The sequence below is a fragment of the Stegostoma tigrinum genome, unplaced genomic scaffold, assembly GCF_030684315.1.
Source record: "Stegostoma tigrinum isolate sSteTig4 unplaced genomic scaffold, sSteTig4.hap1 scaffold_177, whole genome shotgun sequence".
Classification (NCBI taxonomy): Eukaryota; Metazoa; Chordata; class Chondrichthyes; order Orectolobiformes; family Stegostomatidae; genus Stegostoma; species Stegostoma tigrinum.
The window spans coordinates 461,101-486,111 of NW_026728117.1; the positions used below are offsets into that span (position 1 = coordinate 461,101).

The following is a 25,011-nucleotide window of genomic DNA, read 5'->3' on the forward strand; positions in this document are numbered from 1 at the left end:
GTCACGGCATCCCATTTCACTAAGACAGTGCATCCCATTTCTCTCAGCCACTGTATCACATTTCCCTCAGTCACTGTACTCCAAGCCGGATCGGGCACTGTATCCATATTAACTCAGTCAGTGCATCCCATTTCACTGAGTCGCTGCATCGCTTTTCACTCTGTCACTGCATCTCATTTCCATCAGTTACTGCATCATATTTCCATCAAACAAGGCATCTCATTTCACTTACTCACTGCATCCCATTTCACTCAGTCACTGCATCTCCTTCACCATAGTCACTGCATCCCATTTCCATCAGTCACTGTTTCCATTATCTCACAGACGCTGCATTCAATTTCCCACACTCACTGCATCCCATTTCCCATCGTCACAGCATCTCCTTTCCCTCAGTCACTGCATCTCATTTCACTCAGTCACTGCACCCATTTCCCTCAGTCACTGCATCCCATTTTCCTCAGTCAATGCATCCCATTTCACTCAGTCACTGCAACCCATTTCACTCAGTCACTGCAACCCATTTCGCTCAGTCACTGCATCCCATTTCACTCAGTCACTGCATCCCATTTCACTCAGTCACTGCATCACATTTCACTCAGTCACTGCATCACATTTCACTCAGTCACTGCATCCCAATTCACTCCATCACTGCATCTCCCTCACCTCAGTCACCGCATCCCATTTCTCTCAGCCACTGTATCCCATTTCCCTCAGTCACTGTACTCCAAGCCGGCTCGGGCACTGCATCCCTATTAACTCAGTCACTCCTTCCCAGGACCTCAGTCACTGAATCCCATGTCCCACAGTAACTGCATCCAATTTCCATAAGTCACTGCATCTCATTTCACTCATTAACTGCATCCCATTTCAATCAGTCACTGCATCCCATTTCCATTCGTCACTGGTTCCCGTATCTCACAGGCGCTGCATTCAATTTCCGACACTCACTGTATCCCATTTCCCATAGACACAGCATCTCCCTTCCCTCAGACTCTGCATCTCACTTCAATCAGTGATTGCATCCTACTTCCCACAAATACTGCATCCGATTTCGCTCAGTCACTGCATCCCATTTCCCTCAGTCACTGCATCCCATTTCCCTCAGTCACTGCATCCCATTTCCCTCAGTCACTGCATCCCATTTCCCTCAGTCACTGCATCCCATTTCCGTCAGTTACTGCATCATATTTCCATCAAACAATGCATCTCATTTCACTCAGTCAGTGCATCCCATTTCCCTCAGTCAGTGCATCCCATTTCACTCAGTCACTGCAACCCATTTCGCTCAGTCACTGCATCCCATTTCCGTCAGTCACTCCATCCCATTTCCCTCAGTCGCAGCATCCCATTTCCCTCAGTCACTGCATCTCATTTCACTCGGTCACTGCATCCCATTTCCCTCAGTCACTGCATCCCATTTCACTCAGTCACTGCATCACATTTTACTCAGTCACTGCATCACATTTTACTCAGTCACTGCATCACATTTTACTCAGTCACTGCATCACATTTCACTCAGTCACTGGATGTCCTTCACCATAGTCACTGTATCCCATTTCCATCAGTCACAGTTTCCCGTATCTCACAGGCGCTGCATTCAATTTCCGACACTCACTGCATCCCATTTCCCAGAATCACAGCGACTCCTTTCCCTCAGTCACTGCATCTCATTTCACTCAGTCACTGCATCCCATTTCCCACAGTCACTGCATCCCATTTCCCTCAGTCAATGCATCCCATGTCCCTCAGTCACTGCATCCCATTTCACTCAGTCAGTGCGTCCCATTTCCCACAGTCACTGCATCCCATTTCCCTCAGTCAATGCATCCCATGTCCCTCAGTCACTGCATCCCATTTCACTCAGTCAGTGCGTCCCATTTTGCTCAGGCACTGTATCCCATTTCCGTCACTCACTGCACCCCGAGTCCGCTCGGGCATTGCACCCCGATGAACTCAGTCACTCCTTCCCGTTACCTCAGTCACTGAATCCCATTTCCCTCAGGTTCTGCATCACATTTCCATCAGATACTGCAGCTCATGTCACTCTGTCACTGCATCCCATTTCCCTCAGTCACTGCATCCCATTTAACTCAGTCACTGCATCCCATTTCACTCAGTCACTGCATCTCCTTCGCCACAGTCACAGCATCCCATTTCAAGCAGTCACTGCATCCCATTTCACTCAATGACTGCATCTCCTTCCCCACAGTCACTGCGTCCAATTTCGATCAGTCACTGTTTCCCTTATCTCACAGACGCTGCATTCAATTTCCCACACTCAGTGCATCCACATTTCCCATCGTGACAGCATCACCTTTCCCTCAGTCTCTGCATCGCATTTCACTCAGTGGATGCATCCCATTTCCCTCAGTCACTGCATCCCATTTCCGTCAGTCACTGCATCCCATTTCCCTCAGTCACTCCTTCCCAGTACCTCAGTCACTGCATCCTATTTCCCTCAATTACTGCATCACATTGCACTCAGGCACTGTATCCCATTTCCCTCAGTCACTGCACCCCAAGCGTGCTCGGGCACTGCATCACTATTCACTCAGTCACTGCATCCCATGTCCCACAGTAACTGCATCACATTTCCATCAGTCACTACATCTCATTTCACTAATTCACTGCATCCCATTTCACGCAGTCACTGCATCCCATTTCCCTCAGTCACAGCATCTCATTTCACTCGGTCACTGCATCCCATTTTCCTCAGTCATTGCATCCCAATTCTCTCAGTCACTGCATCCCATGTCCGTGTGACAGTGCATCCCATGTCCGTGTGTCACTGCGTCCCATGTCCCTCAGTCACTGCATCACATGTCCCTCAGTCACTGCATCTCATTTCACTCGGTCACTGCATCCCATTTCCCTCAGTCATTGCATCCCAATTCTCTCAGTCACTGCATCCCATGTCCGTGTGTCACTGCATCACATGTCCCTCAGTCACTGCATCACATGTCCCTCAGACACTGCATCTCATTTCACTCAGACACTGCATCCCATGTCCCTCAGTCACTGCATCCCATTTCACTCTGTCACTGCATCTCATTTCCGTCCAATTACTGCATCATATTTCCATCAAGCAAGGCATCTCATTTCACTCAGTCACTGCGTCCAATTTCACTCAGTGATGCGTCCAATTTCACTCAGTGACTGCAACACATTTCGCTCAGAGACTGCATCCCATTTCACTCAGTGACTGCAACACATTTCGCTCAGAGACTGCATCCCATTTCACTCAGTCACTGCATCCCATTTCACTCAGTCAGTGCTTCCCATGTCACTCAGTCACTGCATCCCATTTCCCTTCGTCACTGCATCTCATTTCACTCAGTCACTGCATCCCATTTCCCTCAGTCACTGCATCCCATTTCACTAAGGCACTGTATCCCATCTCCCTCACTCACTGCACCGCAAGTCCGCTCGGGCACTGCATCCCCATGAACTCAGTCACTCATTCCCACTTCCTCAGTAACTGCATCCCATTTCCCTCAGGTACTGCATCACATTTCCATCAGACACTGCAGCTCATGTCACTCTGTCAGTGCATCCCATTTCCCTCAGTCACTGCATCCCATTTCACTCAGTCACTGCATCACATTTCCCTCAGTCACTGCATCCCATTTCCCTCAGCCACTGCATCCCATTTCCCTCAGCCACTGCATCCCATTTCACTCAGTGACTGCATCACAGTTCACTCAGTGACTGAATCACAGTACACTCAGTGAGTGCATCATATTTCACTCAGTGACGGAATCACATTTCACTCAGTGACTGAATCACATTTCACTGAGTCACTGCAGCCCATTTCACACAGTCACTGCATCCCATTTCCCATCGTCACAGCATCTCCTTTCCCACAGTCTCTGCATCTCATTTCAATCAGTGATTGCATCCTCCTTCCCAAAAATAGTGCATCCCATTTTGCTCAGTCACTGCAACTCATTTCACTCGGTCACTGCATCCCATTTCCCTTAGTCACTGCATCCCATTTCCCTCAGTCACTGCATCTCATTTCCGTCAGTTACTGCATCATATTTCCATCAAACAATGCATCTCATTTCACTCAGTCACTGCATCCCAATTCCCTCAGGTCACTGCATCCCATGTCCATGTGTCACTGCATCCCATGTCCGTGTGTCACTGCATCCCATGTCCCTCATTCACTGCATTCCATTTCCCTCAGTCACGGCATCCCATTTCCCTCAGTCACGGCATCCCATTTCCCTCAGTCACGGCATCCCATGTCCCTCAGTCACTGCATCCCATGTCCCTCAGTCACTGCATCCCATGTCCCTCAGTCACTGCATCCCATTTCACTCAGTCACTGCATCCCATTTCACTCAGTCACTGCATCTCATTTCACTCAGCCATTGCATCCAATTTCACTCAGTGACTGCATCACAGTTCATTCAGTGACTGAATCACAGTACACTCAGTGAGTGCATCACATTTCACTCAGTGACGGAATCACATTTCACTCAGTGACGGAATCACATTTCACTCAGTGACGGAATCACATTTCACTCAGTGACGGAATCACATTTCACTCAGTGACTGAATCACATTTCACTCAGTGACTGAATCACATTTCACTTCGTCACTGCGTCCCATTTCACGCAGTCACTGCATCCCATTTCACGCAGTCACTGCATCCCATTTCACGCAGTCACTGCATCCCATTTCACGCAGTCACTGCATCCCATTTCACGCAGTCACTGCATCCCATTTCACACAATCACTGCATCCCATTTCACTCAGTCACTGCATCACATTTCACTCAGTCACTGCATCGCATTTCACTCAGTCACTGCATCCCAATTCACTCCATCACTGCATCTCCTTCTCCACAGTCACAGCATCCCATTTCCATCAGTCACTGGTTCCCGTATCTCACAGACACTGCATTCAATTTCCGACACTCACTGTATCCCATTTCCCAAAGACACAGCATCTCCTTTCCCACAGTCTCTGCATCTCATTTCAATCAGTGATTGCATACTACTTCCCAAAAATACTGCATCCCATTTCGCTCAGTCACTGCATCCTATTTCCCTCGGTCACTGCATCCCATTTCCCTCAGTCACTGCATCCCATTTCCCTCAGTCACTGCATCCCATTTCCCTCAGTCACTGCATCCCATTTCCCTCAGTCACTGCATCCCATTTCCCTCAGTCACTGCATCCCATTTCACTCAGTCACTGCATCGCATTTCACTCAGTCACTGCATCGCATTTCACTCAGTCACTGCATCCCCTTTCACTCAGTCACTTCACCCCATTTCACTCAGACACTTCATCCCATTTCACTCAGTCACTGCATCCCATTTCCATCTGTAACTGCATCCCATTTCCGTCAGTCACTGAATCCCATTGCACTCAGTCACTGCATCCCATTTGAAGCAGTCACTGCATCCCATTTCACTCAGTCACTGCATCCCATTTCACTCAATCACTGCATCTCCTTCACCACAGTCACTGCATCCCATTTTCATCACTCACTGTTCCCCGTATCTCACAGACGCTGCTTTCAATTTCCCACACTCACTGCATACCATTTCCCATAGTGTCAGCATCTCCTTTCCCTCAGTCACTGCATCTCATTTCACTCAGTCCCTGAATCCCATTCAACTCAGTGATGCATCACATTTCACTCAGAGACAGCAACAGATTTCACAGAGTGACTGCAGCCCATTTCTCTCAGTCACTGCAACCCATTTCACGCAGTCACTGCGGCCCATTTCACTCAGTCACTCCATCTCATTTCCGTCAGTTACTGCATCATATTTTCATCAAACAATGCATCTCATTTCACTCAGTCACTGCAGCTCATGTCACTTTGTCACTGCATCCAATTTCCATCAGTCAGTGCATCTCATTTCACTCATTCACTGCATCGCATTTCACTCAGTCACTGCATTGCATTTCACTCAGTCACTGCATCACATTTCAATCAGTCACTACATCCCATTTCACTCAGTCACTGCATCTCATTTCACTCAGTGAGGCATCCCATTTGAAGCAGTCACTGCATCCCATTTCACGCAGTCACTGCACCGCATTTCACGCAGTCACTGCACCGCATTTCACGCAGTCACTGCACCGCATTTCACGCAGTCACTGCACCGCATTTCACGCAGTCACTGCACCGCATTTCACGCAGTCACTGCACCGCATTTCACGCAGTCACTGCACCGCATTTCACGCAGTCACTGCACTGCATTTCACGCAGACACTGCATCCCATTTCACTCAATCACTGCATCTCCTTCACCATAGTCACTGCATCCCGTTTTCATCACTCACTGTTCCCCGTATCTCACACACGCTGCATTCAATTTCCCACACTCACTGCATCCCATTTCCCACAGTCACAGCATCTCCTTTCCCACAGTCCCTGGATCGCATTTCACTCAGTGATTGCATCCTACTTCCCAAAAATACTGAATCCCTTTTCCCTCAGTCAGTGCATCTCATTTCACTCAGTCCCTGCATCTCATATCCCTCAGTCACTGCATCCCATTCAACTCAGTGATGCATCACATTTCACTCAGTGACTGCAACACATTTCACTCAGTGACTGCATCTCATTTCACTCAGTGACTGCATCTCATTTCACTCAGTCCCTGCATCTCATTTCACTCAGTCCCTGCATCTCATATCCCTCAGTCACTGCATCCCATTCAACTCAGTGATGCATCACATTTCAGTCAGTGACTACAACAGATTTCACTCAGTCACTGCAGCCCATTTCTCTCAGTCACTGCAGCCCATTTCAATCAGAAATGCATCCCATTTCACTCAGTGACTGCATCCCATTTCCCGCAGACACTGCATCCCCCTTCACTCAGTCACTGCAACACATTTCACTCAGTGACTGCAACACATTTCCCTCAGTCACTGCATCTCATTTCACTCAGTCACTGCATCTCATTTCACTCAGTCACTGCATCTCATTTCACTCAGTCACTGCATCTCATTTCACTCAGTCACTGCATCACATTTCACTCAGTCACTGCATCCCATGTCCCACACTCACTGCGTCCCATTCCCCTCAGTCACTGCATCCCATTACCCTGAGTCACAGTATGCCATTTCCCACAGTCACTGCATCTCCTTTCCCTCTGTCACTGCACCCCACGTCCCTCAGTCACTGCACCCCACGTCCCTCAGTCACTGCACCCCACGTCCCTCAGTCACTGCACCCCACGTCCCTCAGTCACTGCACCCCACGTCCCTCAGTCACTGCATCCCATGTCCCTCAGTCACTGCATCCCATGTCCCTCAGTCACTGCATCCCATGTCCCTCAGTCACTGCATCCCATGTCCCTCAGACACTGCATCTCATTTCACTCATTCACTGCATCCCATTTCACGCAGTCACTGCATCCCATTCCACTCAGTCACTGCATCCGATTTCACTCAGTCAGTGCGTCACATTTCACTCAGGCACTGTATCCCATTTCCCTAAGTCACTGCACCCCAAGCCCGCACGGGCACTGCCTCACTATTAACTCAGTCACTCCTTCCCAGTACCTCAGTCACTGCATCGCATTTCACTCAGTCACTGCATCCCATTTCACTCAGTCACTGCATCCATTTCCGTCAGTCACTGCATCCCATCACCCTCAGTCGCAGCATCCCATTTCCCACAGACACTGCATTTCCTTTCCCTAAGTCAGTGCATCTCATTTCCACCAGTCACTGCATCCCATTTCACACAGCCACTGCATCCCATTTCACACAGCCACTGCATCCCATTTCACACAGCCACTGCATCCCATTTCACACAGCCACTGCATCCCATTTCACACAGCCACTGCATCCCATTTCACTCAATGCTTCACTTTACACTCAGCCAGAGCATCCCATTTCCATCCGTCACCGCGTCCCATTTCCTCAGTCACTGCATCTCCTTTCCACAGTCACGGCAATCCCATTTCACTCAGTCACTGCATCCCATTTCAATCAGTCACTGCATCTCCTTTCCATCAGTCACTGCGTCCCAATTCCCAGTCACTGCGTCCCATTTCCCTCAGTCAGTGCATCACATTTCCCTCAGTCACTGCATCCCATTCCCCTCAGTCACTGCATCCCATTGTCCTCAGTCACTGCATCCCATTGTCCTCAGTCACTGCATCCCATTGTCCTCAGTCACTGCATCCCATTGTCCTCCGTCAGTGCATCCCATTGTCCTCCGTCACTGCATCCCATTATCCTCCGTCACTGCATCCCATTGTCCTCCGTCACTGCATCCCATTGTCCTCCGTCACTGCATCTCATTGTCCTCAGTCACTGCATCCCCTTGTCCTCAGTCACGGCATCCCCTTGTCCTCAGTCACTGCATCCCATTGCCCTCAGTCACTGCATCCCATTACCCTCATTCACTGCATCCCATTTCACTCAGTCACTGCATCCCATTACCCTCAGTCACTGCATCCCATTTCCCTCAGTCACTGCATCGCATTTCCTTCAGTCACTGCATCCCAGTTCACTCAGTCTCGGCATCTCATTTCCCTCAGTCACTGCATCCCATTTCCCTCAGTCACTGCATCCCATGTCCCTCAGTCACTGCATCCCACGTACCTCATTCACTGCATCCCACGTCCCTCAGTCACTGCATCCCATTTCACTCAGTCACTGCATCCCATTTCCCTCAGTCAGTGCATCCCATGTCCCTCAGTCACTGCATCCCATGTCCCACAGTCACTGCATGTCATTTCACTCAGTCAGTGCGTCCCTTTTCGGTCAGGCACTGTCTCCCATTTCCCTCAGTCACTGCACCCCAAGCCCGCTCGGGCACTGATTCCCTATTAACTCAGTCACTCCTTCCCAGTACCTCTGTCACTGCATCCCATGTGCCTCAGTCAGTGCATCCCATGTGCCTCAGTCAGTGCATCCCATGTCCCTCAGTCAGTGCATCCCATGTCCCTCAGTCACTGCATCCCATTTCCATCAGTCACCGCATCCCATTTCCCTCAGTCACTGCATACCATTTCCATCAGTCACTGCATCCCAGTTCACTCAGTCTTGGCATCTCATTTCCCCTCAGTCACTGCATCCCATTTCCCTCAGTCACTGCATCCCATTTCCCTCAGTCACTGCATCGCATTTCACTCAGTCACTGCATCACATTTCACTCAATCACTGCATCCCATGTCCCACATTCACTGCATCCCATTTCCATCAGTCACTGTTTCCCGTATCTCTCAGACGCTGTATTCAATTTCCCACACTCACTGCATCCCATTCCCCTCAGTCACTGCATCCCATTACCCTGAGTCACAGTATGCCATTTCCCACAGTCACTGCATCCCATGTCCCTCAGTCACTGCATCCCATGTCCCTCAGTCACTGCATCCCATGTCCCTCAGTCACTGCATCCCATGTCCCTCAGTCACTGCATCCCATGTCCCTCAGTCACTGCATCCCATGTCCCTCAGTCACTGCATCCCATGTCCCTCAGTCACTGCATCCCATGTCCCTCAGTCACTGCATCCCATGTCCCTCAGTCACTGCATCCCATGTCCCTCAGTCACTGCATCTCATTTCACTCACTGACTGCATCCCTTTTCCGTCAGTCACTGCATCCCATTTCCCTCAGACACTGCATCCCATTTCCAACAGTCACTGCATCGCATTTCACTCAGTCACTGCATCCCCTTTCACTCAGTGACTGCAACACATTTCACTCACAGACTGCATCCCATTTTCCTCAGTCACTGCATCTCATTTCACTCAGTCACTGCATCCCATTTCCAACAGTCACTGCAGCCCATTTCACTCAGTCACTGCATCACATTTCACTCAGTCACTGCATCACATTTCACTCAATCACTGCATCACATTTCACTCAATCACTGCATCCCATTTTCATCAGTCACTGTTTCCCGTATCTCTCAGACGCTGCATTCAATTTCCCAGACTCACTGCATGCCATTCCCCTCAGTCACTGCATCCCATTTCCCTCAGTCACTGCATCACATTTCCCACACTCACTGCATCCCATTCCCCTCAGTCACTGCATCCCATTACCCTGAGTCACAGTATGCCATTTCCCACAGTCACTGCATCTCCTTTCCCTCAGTCACTGCATCCCATGTCCCTCAGTCACTGCATCCCATGTCCCTCAGTCACTGCAGCTCATGTCGCTCAGTCACTGCATCCCATTTCCATCAGTCACTGCAGCTCATGTCACTCTGTCACTGCATCACATTTCCATCAGACACTGCATCTCATTTCACTCATTCACTGCATCCCATTTCACGCAGTTACTGCATCCCATTCCACTCTGTCACTGCATCCGATTTCACTCAGTCAGTGCGTCACATTTCACTCAGGCACTGTATCCCATTTCCCTAAGTCACTGCACCCCAAGCCCGCACGGGCACTGCATCCCTATTAACTCAGTCACTCCTTCCCAGTACCTCAGTCACTGCATCGCATTTCACTCAGTCACCGCCTCCCATTTCACTCAGTCACTGCATCCATTTCCATCAGTCACTGCATCCCATCACCCTCAGTCGCAGCATCCCATTTCCCACAGACACTGCATTTCCTTTCCCTAAGTCAGAGCATCTCATTACCACCAGTCACTGCATCCCATTTCACACAGCCACTGCATCCCATTTCACACAGCCACTGCATCCCATTTCACACAGCCACTGCATCCCATTTCACACAGCCACTGCATCCCATTTCACTCAAAGCTTCACTTTACACTCAGTCAGAGCATCCCATTTCCATCCGTCACCGCGTCCCATTTCCTCAGTCACTGCTTCTCCTTTCCACAGTCACGGCAATCCCATTTCAATCAGTCACTGCATCTCCTTTCCATCAGTCACTGCGTCCCATTTCACTCAGCCACAGCGTCCCAATTCCCAGTCACTGCATCCCATTTCCCTCAGTCACTGCATCACATTCCCCTCAGTCACTGCATCCCATTGTCCTCAATCACTGCATCCCATTGCCCTCAGTCACTGCATCCCATTGCCCTCAGTCACTGCATCCCATTGCCCTCAGTCACTGCATCCCATTGTCCTCAGTCGCTGCATCCCATTGCCCTCAGTCGCTGCATCCCATTGCCCTCAGTCACTGCATCCCATTGTCCTCAGTCACTGCATCCCATTGTCCACCCTAAGGAAGACAAACCCACGTAACATATCTAGTGACTTAAAACATACTCTATTGTTGCCCAAGGTGGAGAGCTGGATGAACACAGCAGGTCAAGCAGCATCAGAGAAGCAAGAAAGCTGATGTTTCGGAACGAGACCCTACTTCAGAAAATTGGCGCTGGAGAATCTGAGACAACAAGGTGTAGAGCCGGATGATACTGCTTGGCCTGCTGTGTTCATCCAGCTTTACACCTTCTTATCTCAGATTCTCCAGCATCTGCAGTTCCTCCTACCTCTATTGTTGCCCTTTCACTTTCCTGAACTAATATGAGCCAGTAGTTTTGTTTAGGCTCGTGTAATCTTACGCTTATTGGCCTGTACAAAATCCTGAATTAATTTTGTTCGACTGACGGGAGGAGAGATGAATTTTTTAGAAATTTTTGTTTTCTACCAATTTGCAGAGGGCATCGTGGGCGATTGAAGGACAGTGTTATTATCCTCCAGGTCTGCGGACTGCATCGTTACCAACTTGCCCATTTGCATATACAGACAATATTCATTATGTACCAATGAAACATAATAAACCAATACTGTGTACTAAAAACAACCCTCACATATCAATGGAAATTTAAATATTTATCATAGAGTTTGAAGAATTGAATTCAATGATACAAAGCAAAAACCAGTGAAGATGAGTGCAGTTGGTCAGCACTTTTGCCACTAACTGGAGGTTGGCAGTTTGAGGCCACCCAGGAACAAGCAAGCTCTGTCTAACTCCAAGGGCAGCACGGTGGCTCAGTGGTTAGCACTGATGACTCACAGCGCCAGGGACCCAGGTTCGATCCCACCGTTGGACGATTTTCTGTGCGGAGTTTGTTCATTCTGCCCATGCCTGCATGGGTTCCTGCTGGGTGCTCTGGTTTCCTCCCACTGTCCAAAGATGTGCAGGCTAGGTGTATGGGCCATGCCAAACTTGCCCATTGTGTTTAGGGATGTGTAGATTAGGTGTGTTAGTCATGGGAAACGTACGGTTACTGAGGAAAGGGTCGGGGGATGAGACAGGGTGAGATGCTCTTTGGAGCGTGGCCGTGGACTTCTTGGGTCAAAAGGGGCTTGTTTCCACACCGTAGGGATTCTATGATATGGAAGTATCTTTTGAAGTGGACATTCATGGGTATGCTGTAACAGAGACCTTGAAATACTGCACAACAAATATTTGGAACTAGACTGTCAATTCAGACATAGCATCAAAAAAGGTCATGGAAGTTGTCACCGATATAAAGCAGGATTGATGAAAATCCAGCAGGAAATGGTGTCAAAAGGCACAGTATCTTTTATTCATCTCCAGTTATTTTGTCCAAGGCACTGGATGCTGGCAGGATTGAAACATTTAAGAAATGCTTCACAAATCACATATAAGGACCTGCACATCTTTGAACAATGGGAGGAAACTGCAGCACCTGGCAGAAGCCCCTCGCAGACGCGGGGAGGACATGTCAATTCCACACAGATAGTTACCCAAGACTGGAATCTCAATTGGCTCCCCAGTGCATGAGCAGCTCTAACCACTGAGCAACTACCTTGCCCAGAAGGGGTTTTATAAGCGCATACTTTATTTCCATTAAGACAGATCCAATCCTCTATGTCCAATCAAAATAACATATTGTAGATATCATGACAACAATCAGAAATGATTTTGAATAAGTAAATCAAAAAAATTGAAATAGTTTCCAAGCCGAAATACTAGATATGGTGCAGTTAAGATGAATAGCGCAACAACAAAAAGGCCATATTTTATGTGACCATCGGTAACACTTGAAAACTTGCAACAATTCGTCGCCAGTAGTGCTCTGAAGTGGCTTGATGGTGCACTCCTTCAGACACTGCAATGAAACTCCAAAGATCACAAATTCTCCTTCAATACCGTGTTGTAACAGTGACTGCATCAACCTGAGTTTATGGGCCTGACTGGAAACCCACACAACATGCATAAACAAAAAAATAATCTAAGGTGACAGGAGAAAAAAATGTATGTATGCAACGTCTTTGAAAAGCAATTATTTGTAGCGGCTGCAAGCCCATAAGGAATCTCGTTTCGCAGATTATATTCATTTGCACTGCAGGTCATGCCAGTCAGAATCAGTTTTCGTTTCATGACAGACAACTAAAATGTCCATTACAATGAACGTTGGTTGATCAGAAGATTTTAAGTAAGGACTATGTCTTGTGTGAGCTGACGGCATTAGGGGATGGAGAAGGTACATGCACTGCTGGCATCTTGACACCATTGAATGAGCAAGCGTGGACGCAAAGGTTGTAACAGGTAACAATTGTACAGGCAATATCTTTTGAGCTCCTTCCGAGCAGGCCTGTAATACTCTAAAGCTGTGCCAGACCCTCACTTCCTCCACCTTACGTACGCTGCCTTTTCTTTTTGACAAGAAGCACCTCTGTACCCGTCATCCAAGGCTCCTGAATCTTACCCCTTCTTATCTGTCTCAGAGGAACAAATTTATACATCACTCGCAACAACTGCTCCTTGAACAGCCTCCACATGTCTGCTGCGCCCTTTCTGTGGAACAATTGCTCCCAATCTGTACTTCCCAACTCCTGTCTGATAGCATCATAGTTTCCTTGACCCCAGTGAAATATCTTCCCCTGGTAACTGCTCCTTTCACTTTCCATGGCTATGGTAAATGTGAGGCTCTTGCGGTCACTGTCGCCAAAGTGTTCTCCCACCACGAGATCTGACACCTGTCCTGGCTCATCGCCGAGCACCAAATCCAAAATGGCCTCCCCCCTCGGCCTGTCCACATACTGAGTCAGGAAACTCTCCTGAACACACCTGACAAAAACGGCTCCATCCAAACCATCTGCACTCAGGAGGTTTCAATCTATATTGGGAAAGTTGAAGTCACCCATAACAACAACCCTGATACGTTTGCACTTTTCAACAATCTGCCGGCCAATGAGTTCTTCGATCTCCCAACCGCTATTTGGGGTCCGTAGAAAACCCCCAGTGAAGTGACTGCTGCCTTGCTGTTCTGAACTTCCACCCACACTGGCTCAGTCGACAAACCTTCCTTGGCAACCTCAGCCCATACCACCACAGTAGACAAGTCCTCAAAGGTTCTTTCAGCCGCCGTTATACTGTCCTTGACCAACAAAGCCACACCTCCCCCTCTTTTACCACCTTCCCAGACCTTAATGAAAGATCTAAACACGAGAACCTGCAACATCCATTCCTGACCCTCCTCTATCCATGCCTCCGAAATGGCCAAAACATCAAAGTCCCAGGTACCTATCCAAGCTGCAACCTCACCTACATTATTCCGGATACTCCCGGCATTAAAGTCGTCACACTTCAATCCAGCTTGCTGTCTGCCAGCACACTCCTGTGACAGTGAGGTCCTGACCATGTCCTCCCTACGCTCATCCTCCTGTGTACTGGGACTACACCTCAGTTTCCCATCCCCCTTCTGAGCTAGTTTAAATCCAACCGAATGGCACTAGCCAATTTCCCACCCAGGATATTCGTGCCCCTCTCATTCAAGTGGAGACCGTCCTGTTTGTACAGGTCCCACCTTCCCCAGAACGAGCCCCAATTGTCCATGTACCTGAAGCCCTCCCACCTGCACCATCCCTGCAGCCACGTCTTCAGCTGAAATCTCTCCCTGTTCTTTGCCTCGCTATCACGTGGTACGGGTGACAAACCAGAGATGACCACTCTGCTTGTTCTAGCTCTCGGCTTCCACCCTAGCTCCCTCAAATCCTGCCTGACATCCCTATCCCTCTTTCTACCTATGCCGTTGGTGCCTATGTATATCACGACTTGGGGCTGGTCAGCCTCTCCCCTCAGGACCCTAAACACACGATCCGAGACATCACAGACCCTGGCACCTGGTCGGCAACACACCAATCGTGAGTCTCTTTCGTTCCCGGCAAATCTTCTATCAGTCCCTCCAACTATTGAGTCCCCAATGACTATCACTCTCTTCCTATCCCCGCTCCCCTTCTGTGCAAGAGGGACAGACTCTGTGCCAGAGACCTGCACCCTACTGCATACCCCTGCGAAGTCGTCCCCGGAACAGTATCCAAAATGGTATAGTTGTTTTTCAGGGGAGCTACCGCAGGGGATTTCAGGGGAACGACCACAGGGGAAGGTTGGTCAAGCTACACCGGGTAAACGTGCATTTTTGGCTGAAGAAACATGTGTTTCAATGTGAGCTAATGGAAGAAGCCATGGAGTCAAAGCTAAACATTTCGACAATAAGACAACCATTCTTAAAAGCAGCATACAGCGTGAAAAAGAAATGAGCTGCTTTAATATCCACTTAAAATTTATGTGGAATATCAGATGGAATTTTCTTATTGACTCCATTGTGCAATCATGTCGAGCTAAAAATGTTAACTGCATTAATTAATACTAACCAGAAATGGACTTTGTTGCAAATGGTTTGACGGTTTTCTGTATCTGGAACATCCCTTTTCCTTCTCCAACGAAGATCGTACCAACCTATGGTACCAAACTGTGAGTCAAACGGATGGGACACGTAATCTTTAAATTTCTCATCAAAACAGTCTAATCGTATGGTTCTGTGCAATAAAAGAGAAAGAATAAACATGTTTCCAACAATTTTGCTGATGTTTATGAACAGAATGCTCAAATTCAAAAAGTTTGGGCTGGCATGTCTGCTTCCTCCAGCCTGTTTAAACTGTTCCATTCAATGTGAAATTTGTCATAAGTTTTAGCACACAGGTCTATGTGATCTGGGCCACCACCTTCTATTAGTCATACATGCTTTCCCCACCTTCCTGTAATACATTCCTTGAAGTGTTCAATGAGATTTTGATTTTAAATCTTATTGTCATATTCTTTTGATTCTCAAGCATCAATGAATCTGATGTTGCCGCCATTCCATGCAGTGCACAGCACGTCAAACAGGAGTCTTACTCTTGCCATGAGCACTGAGGTAGTATGGGGTCACAACTGTCTCATAGTTCAGAATGAAATTCTACATATAGGGCTATGAAGAGTCATGCAGTTAATTTTATTTGACGTGCTATTTCTTTTCTTCACAAATATGCTGGATTTAAAGTGATCTTCACCCTCATTTAAAATGAATTCAATATCCAACCATCTGTAAAACTAGCATATCCAAATTTTAATTTGAGTTCAGTGTTACACAAATATATGACTTTTTAAAAAATTATTTTCGAGTCAACATTAACATTTCATTCCCTGACAACGGGTGAACTTACTTTTAAACTCCAATTTTCCTTCGGTATTAATGGAGAGGTGAGCCTTTTTGCAAGCACCGAAAGGCTGGACCAGTTTATGCTAAAACTTACGGAACTGTAAGTTTCACAAATATGTTCCTATTAAACACTAATTCCTATTGAAGCAGTATGAAGCTAAATTCATTCAACTGGACAGCAAAAACGGTCAAGATTTTAAAAGCAAGCAACTATTTTGAAGTCACTCTTCGAACTAAATTCCATCTTGGTGTGTGAGAGTCCATAGGTTCCTCACTCTCAACGAACCATTCAACTGTCATGCAATTACTGAAACACACAGACAAAAAACATCAATGTTAACAGTCACTAAGATTTTGAGAGTGATTTGGAGTTCGTACTCAATACCCCCTGGGGAAAATCTGTTCCAATCTGGATAGTACTCACTTATCACCATCCCACCTACCTTCCCTACCACCTCCTCCCCCTCAAAACTATTTGTTTCTGAGCTCCCTTCCACCCTCCATTTCTCAGGAAGGGTCCTGACCCAAAACCTCAACTTTCCTCAGCCTCTGATGCTGCCTGCCCTGCTGTGTTCCTCCAGGTCCACAATGTGTTATCTCAGACACCAACATTGGCAGTTCTTAGTATCTGGATAACTCATTCTCACCTTGTCACAAGTGATTTATACTCATTATCTTTTCAGATGACGCATGTACATGTATATACATAAATATACATATTGCACTTTTATGCCTGAACCACTAACCGAGAGAATATTTTAAAAGAGTCTCATCATATCTGCATGAAAGAGAAATCATCAAGGTCATAACTTTCATTTTAGGAATAAGTCGAACATTCAAAGTACTCACAGTCAGTGTCCCATTTCCTTGACCAGTCAATTTGATGTGAATCTTTCTTCCAAGTGGAAACTATAACAGCAATTATATTTGAGAGTCAAACACTTCATTGCATCACCAATATTTCCTTGTCTGTTTGAAGCATAAGATAATGAAATAATCATGGACAGATTGGCCAACAGTGTAATTTAATGTGTGTTATGGCAACTCAAAATCACAACCATTGAAGTGATCTTTAAAAAGCTACTGTCATACAACAGAGCACTTTTTGAGATGCAGTGATGAACATACTTCCTGAGATGCAAATAATATATGCCAAATTAATTCTAAAGAATACCTTTACAGTTAAAAAGAAGCTAAAAATCTCTTTACATTGCGAAGCTTGTCAGATTGCTTTTAGTCAATGGAAATCGTTCAGAACAATTATTTATTCCCAGATGAAAAGGAAGTGTATACATTTCATGACAACAAAATGTGAGGCTGGATGAACACAGCAGGCCAAGCAGCATCTCAGGAGCACAAAAGTGCTCCTGAGATGCTGCTTGGCCTGCTGTGTTCATCCAGCCTCACATTTTGTTGTCTTGGATTCTCCAGCATCTGCAGTTCCCATCATCTCGTATACATTTCATTTTCACATCTTATCCAAGAGAGAAAAACAAAACACCTTCATGAATGCATTGTCAAACAAGAAGACTCACAAACAAAGTCATTTGGCCCATTGAATATTCCTCCATCATTTGGTGAGATCATGGTTGATCTCATTACATGTATCATGACACAGCATTTCCACCAAACCCTCCTTATAGCTAATACATTCCGATTCAAGTAACATCCTGGTAAATCTCTGTTTCTGGGCCATGCCTTGTCTTTCTAAATATTTTTTCAGTCATCTACAAATTTAGCCACAGCACATGCACCGCTTTCCTCCAAGTCATTAATAAACAAGCACAAGAGCTTTGGTTCCTTCAGCGCGTTCCTTCATTTGGTTCCTTCATTTCTTACTGACAAGCCAACCCTGGCATCTCTGTCCATTTGTATCGGAGATAATGGGAACTGCAGATGCTTCAGAATCCAAGATAACAAAGTGTGGATCTGGATGAACACAGCAGGATGAACACACAGAAGTAGAAGGGTCTCGGCACAAAACGTCAGCTTTTACGCTCCTGAGATGCTGCTTGGCCTGCTGTGCTCATCCAGCTCCACACTTTGTTATCTCTGTTCATTTGCCTGTTCTTTCTATCGGACATGAATCATTGGCTATTTCGTTCCCAACACTTATCCCCTAACAACCACCTCTCTGTGATACCCAGAGTGATGTATCTGTCAATTTCAATCTGCTCCACAAACTCATTCACTTTGTTTCGTACACTCCCTGCAATTCAATACAAGATCTTCAGTCTGGCATTTACAGCCACCCTTCTTATCTGCTGCAGCTGAAGTGAGACTCCTGACCATTTCCATACTTTTTGTCCTATTACTTGCTCTGGAAACTTTGCTGAGCACTTACCAGCTTCTAACTTTTTCCACAATTTTCCATGCAACTGAGCTCACCCACTCCACACTTTTTATTTTTACGCCCTAGCCCCAGACCTAGCTCTGTATTTTGCGAGGATACTTGTCCCAATATGATTCTCGTCGAGCCTATAACACCAGAACGACTCCCTCCTTCCCCATACCGATGCCAATGTCCCATGAATTCAAACACATTTCTGCCATGCCACCATTTGAACAATGTACATCTATAATTATGTTCACACCGTGCCAAATTGCTCAGATAATAATCCAGAGATTATTACCATTCTGGTTCTGCTTTCTCACCTCAGCACCTCGGTGCTCATAATCCCTCAGGAGAACCTCTTTCCTCTTTCTTCCATATCAATGGTACCTGTGTGGACCACGATAGCTGGATTTCTACTCCTCCCACTTCAAGTTCCTTTGTAGCCGAGATGGAATCTCCTGAACCTGGGCACCAGGCAGGCAACACTACTTTCGAGACTCTCGATCCTGGTCACAACGAACAGTGTTCATTCCCCTAACTATACTACCTCTGATTATAACTACATTTCACTTTTTATTCCCTCTTCAATGTCCCCCTGTACCACAGTGCTACAGTCAGTTTACTCATCTTCCCTATACCCTGCACTCTCATCCACACAGGAAGAAAGAATCTCAAACCTGTTAGATAAGATCAAAGGCCACGGTTCCTTCTGCACTACATCCTGAAACCTTCCACCTGCCCTGTTCTTTGTCATTGGCCACTGACCAAGTTTCAGCTAGTTAATCTAAGGTGTGTGACTGCCTCCTGAAGCACAGCATTCCCCAGTAACTGTCCCCCACATGATTTGTTGATTGGTTAAAAACTGAGATTCCAGTTCATCAACCCTAAGCTGGAGTATGGGGCCTGACCACTCGCCCGTCATGTAGGTACAAATCATCATCTGGCCTGGCATCTCCATTTCAATTACTTCGCTCTTAATTTGATTTGAAAACATTCTGGTCTTTTAGTTTGTAGCCTGTAAATATTTCTCCGATTTACTTTCAATCTGAAAGCTACCGATAATAGATTCTTAAACCAGTAGCGATCACCAACCAATGAACCTGGTTCACCCTCTCGGTCCCTGATTCTGGCTTCAATTCACCCTGTCTCAAAAAAAATGCTTACGAACTATCAGGCAAAAAAAGCAAGCAAATGGCACCTCTTACCCTCTGCACTGACTTACCGGATTGCCACCAAGTTCCCCAAAATATATATTCACTAGGTGCATTTCACTCGAGATGTGATCTCTCCTTCCAGAACGTGCAAAGTATACTGCTCCATAGCAATATACTACCTTCAAAACCTCAGCTCTTAGCTTATTACTTCTGAGTATATTCTCAATGCTTTCTCCAAGTCCAAACACAACACATTTACTGGTTTTCCTCTGTTAATTCTCCTCCCAAAACTTCCTCCAAAAACCCAAACAAATTAGCCAGACATAATTTCTCTTTCATCAGGCTATGGTGATTCTGTTTGATTAGATTCTGATTTTCCAAATGTTCTGCTACTATTTTCTTCATAGTTGATTGCCACATATTCCCAACAATAGATGTTAGGCTGGTTCGGTTGTAGTTATCTTCTTTTTGCCTCTCTCCTTTTTAAACAGGGATGTCACATCAGCAGTTTTCCAGCCCTCAGATGCTTCTCTGGAATCTCAACCTTTTTGGGAAATTACAGTCAAAGCAGACACCGACTCTGAAGCTCATTGTTTAGAATCTTAGAAAGTAAACCATCACGGCAAAGAGTCCAATCTGCTTTCACTCCATTAGATTGTCTACTGCTACTTTCCTCATGGTAGTGATGGTGTGGTAGTGATGTGTTTAATTCCTCCCTGTGTTCTTTAGTAATAAGGGGATCCTTGAAGTATCTTCCACTGTAAAGACTACCCTTTTCTCATTATCACTGATAATGGGAACTGCAGATGCTGGAGAATCCAAGATAACAAAGTGTGAAGCTGGATGAACACAGCAGGCCAAGCAGCATCTCAGGAGCACAAAAGCTGACGTTTCAGGCCTCGACCCTTTTCTCATTATCACTGTTTCTTGATTTAAAAATTAACCTGGCCGTTACAGCCCAGCATATGATTAATGGCATTACCTCTAAAACCTTCTTGGCTAAAGTGTTCAATAAATTGCTGCAACCTGAAAGAAGTAATTCTTCCCTGAATTAATGGGCAACCAATTTGAAAATGTGGCCTCTGGTCGTAAAATCTTTCACAAATGGGAGTAATCTCTACGGATATACACTATCAAGCCTCTTAAGAATCTTAAATGTTGAAAAAATAAGATTGTTTTCAATCCTAAAAACGCCAATGAACGTAGTCCCTGCCTGCCCAACTTTCCTAAGCATAGCAATCCCCTCCGCCATTTCCGAAATCAACCCAGTCAACATGAGGTGTACGGCCTCCGCAGCATTCGCTCTGTGGCTGTACATGACTTGTCAGTTACCATCTTGCTGCTACAACTCTACTTCTATTAACGATGCAGTCCTCTGTCCATCCGAACATACTACTGTTGAACACACGGGCTCTTTTCCTTCGAGACACCTTACGAGCTGTACCTTATCAAATGCTTTGTTGAAATCTCAATGTACGACATCAACTGGTGGTCCTTCATCAGTAATGTTTGTTTCCTTCTCAAAGCACTGTAGCAAGTTTGTCAAGTATTATTTCCCCGTTATGAAAGGATGTTCACTCTGTAGGATGTTATAGCACACTCAGTACCCTGTTATTTCATCTTTCATTACCGGCATGAACATCTACCCAGGTTGACCTAAATTGGCAATACTTGCTTACTATTTTGTCCAAGTGTCTTTGTAATAATGGTGTTATGTTCACCATCTTTCAATCCTCTGCGAATTTTCCACAATCTAAGGATTCTTGGAACATTATCATCAGTGCCTCCATTGTATCTGTCGCTGCGCTGTTCAACATGAGAGGATACAACTCATCACACACCTTGGATATTTTCTCTACTGATTGGAGTCATGTTTGGAATTCTGTGCAGTGACATTCACTTTTAACAGTTTGCTAAATACTACCAGGAACAGAAATTGTCATCCAGCTGCAACTAAACTAAAGCTTTCAGCACAGAAGGAAGTGTTTCAATTCATTATGAACCCAATAACTCCTGAAAAGGGCAATACAATTTGCCTCAGTCCATAAATGTTCTTCCTCCAACATCCTGAGATGCATCATCTGTATTTCTTCAAATTTACCACAGATTCTGTTTCAATCATCCTTTCAGCAATACGCATGACAACAATTCGGCATTTTTAGTCCCCCTGTAGCCTCCGTTGCACATGTGCATTGTTAGATGATTATTTATTTGCGTGCCTGCTTTTTTGCTCGAATGGATAAAGGTAAATTTCTGTTCTTTTGTCATCAGAGCTATTGCCTCGTCACTCTCATCTTCCTTGTTTTATCCTGTGCTGGAATATTTAATTTGTTGACATATCTGAAATATGTTGTTGAATGGATCGGGTTTTGTAACATTGCATTCCCCATAGACCACCTACCGATGCTGTTGCTTGTTCTCACAGTTATTATCTCGCAGAGTGGAAAATGCAGTTTGAAAGCAATGGAACATTATCGATGAAGAAGTTGATGCATAAATTGCTGCGATCTTCCAAACTACAAACTCACCTTCAATTCTTTCTCGGTCAGAGCATTATGCCGGCGCAAATGAATCGTGTTCTCAATGGGACTTCCAAAACCATGGAATTGAATTTTCATGTTGATTTCTTCTTCCCTCTTCAGAAATGCAAAGTAGTATCGTGATGAAGCTTCCAAGACGATGATTGTGTCCTTCAATGAACGGAAAAGTGACTTTTAGATTCACGGAAATATTTCACTACTTCTATAGACATGAAAGGCAAACATTCTCCCTGCATATGACCCAGTCTCATTTTATCGTATCTTTCTGATTTTACATGCCACGGGATAATCATTGCAGTGTAACAGAAATGTTGATCATGGAAATTTATCACTGTTTTCATAAATAATGGCAAATTTTCAACATCTTGCAATTGTATGAAGGCTCAGTCTCATCACACCTCGCCTGCTGCACAAAGACATTCTTACACTGCTTTCAATGTTAGGGCTGAAACAAAACACAATCATGACACAAATGCATCAACACACCACTTTCAACAGGATCTGATATCCTTGCCAGGCACTGGAGGGGTTGCGGAGACTGGTGAGTGGATAAAGTCATTCCTCTGTTCAAGCAGGAAAACAGGGACTTTCCAGGAAACTACAGACTGGTGAGTGTCTCATGTCTCAAAAGTATGGGCTAATAAGGGACAGCCAGCATGGCATTATGCAAGGCAGGTTATGTCTTACCAAGTCAGTTGAAGTTTTCACGGAGGTGACAAGGGTGATCAATTCGGATCGAACAGTTGATAACATATACATGGATTTTACCAAGGTTTTCAATAAGGTCCCTCATGGTATGCTCATCCAGAAGATTAAGATCCATGAGATCCATGGTGACTTGGCCTGCCCATATAAGGCAGACGGTAGCGGTGGAAGGCTGACAAAGATAACACAGTATAGGGCTGGAGGAACACAGCAGGCCAGGCAGCATCAACAATGTCAGCTTTCCTGTTCCTCTGATGCTGCCTGACCTGCTGCGTTCCTCCAGCTCCACACTTGGTTAACTCTGATTCCAGCATCTGCAGTTCTTGCCGTCTCAGTGGTGGAAAGCTGTTTTTCTGGCTGCAGCTCAGTGACGAGTGGTGTTCCGCATCGATGTGATTTCTGCTGTTTGTGATATGTGTAAATGACTTGGTTGCAAATGCAGATGGGGGATCACTAAGTTTGCAGATGATATAAGGACCAGTGGACTTGTGGACAGCATGGAAGGTTGTCAAAGGACACAGCAAGATACAGACCAATTGCAAACACGAGCGGAGAAATGGCCGATGGAATTTAATCTGGGCAGGCATGAGGTGTTGCATTTTAGGAGACCAAGTGTTAAGGAAAGGGATACACAGTTAATGGCAGGACCCCAAACAGCAGTGATGTCCAGAGGGATCTTGGGGTCCTAGGCCATAACTCCCTGACAGTAGCCACACAAGTAGATAGGGTGGTCAAGAAGGCATATCGCATGCTTGCCTTTATTCATAGGGGAACTCAGTGCAAGAGTCAGGATGTCACATTGCAGCTTTACAAGACTTTGGTGAGACCACACAGAGTATTGCATTCAATTCTGGCCACCACATTACACTAAGGACATGCAGGCTTTGGACAGGGTGCAGAAGAGATTTACCAGCATGCTGACTGGAATAGAGGGTATGAACGAGAGGGAGAAGCTGGAAAAACTCTTCATTTTCTCTGAAGCAGTAGAAGCTGAGGGCAGGCTTGATAGAAGTCTATAAAATTAGGAGATACATAAATACAGCTAACGGTCAGAAAATTTCTCCCCCGGAGTTGAAGTGTCCACTATTAGGGGGCATGCATTTAAGCTGAGAGGGGGGGAAGTTCAAAAGAGATGTGAGGGGCAAATATTTCACACTGAGCATGTTAAAAGTGTGGAATACAGTGCCCGGGGTGGTAGTGGATGCAGATACGATGAAAGCATTTAAAAGGGACTTTTAGTTAAGTGCGCGAATAGGTAAGGAATGGAGGACTATGGATCAAGGACAGGCAGAAGGGATTATTTCATTTGTTGTCATGTTTGGCCCAACATGGTGGGCCAAAGGGCACATTCCTGTTGCTGTCGTGTTCCAAGTTTTATGCTCACTTGTATCATGATTGCAAAAAGTAGGATTGGGAAGAATTTTTGAGAAGCGTTGGTGAACATTATTTCATGTAAGGACAAACGGGATAAGGATCAGGTGACACAGCACAAACAGATTTTGGAGCCCATGATGAATCATACGGACCTCACAAGCACCAATGATCAGAGGGATCTCAGGATCTTGATGTGCATGCCTGTTGATCCCCCAATGTAATGGACCAGGTCGTTGAAGTGGTTTGGAAGGCACATTGGATACTTGTCTTTATTAGACTTAATATTAAGTGATAGAGTTTCAGAATAGGCAGGGTATGTACAAAATGTTGCTTCGACCCAACAGTGAAGTCAACGGTGAGAAAATACAGTGAGACTTGGACAACGATCAGGCTTGGCCTGATAAAGGTTAAGTTACATTTGAGCCACACAAGTGCTAAGCAGCAATCAGCTCCAACAAGAGAGAATATGACCACATCAAAAAAATTCCATGTCCTTACCCTCACATCATCCTTACATTTATTTTTTTTTT

At 45.9% G+C, this 25,011-nt stretch overlaps 1 long non-coding RNA gene across 2 annotated transcripts in view; it reads right to left on the reverse strand.

Annotated features, from left to right (window-relative positions):
- The window catches only part of LOC132207844 (uncharacterized), a 150,214-nt gene that overhangs the window by 94,754 nt on the left and 30,449 nt on the right, over window positions 1–25,011 (reverse strand). For both annotated transcript variants that reach the window (XR_009443905.1, XR_009443904.1), the window contains exon 2: window positions 15,547–15,711. This is a non-coding gene — a long non-coding RNA (uncharacterized LOC132207844). The remainder of the gene's footprint in view (window positions 1–15,546; window positions 15,712–25,011) is intronic.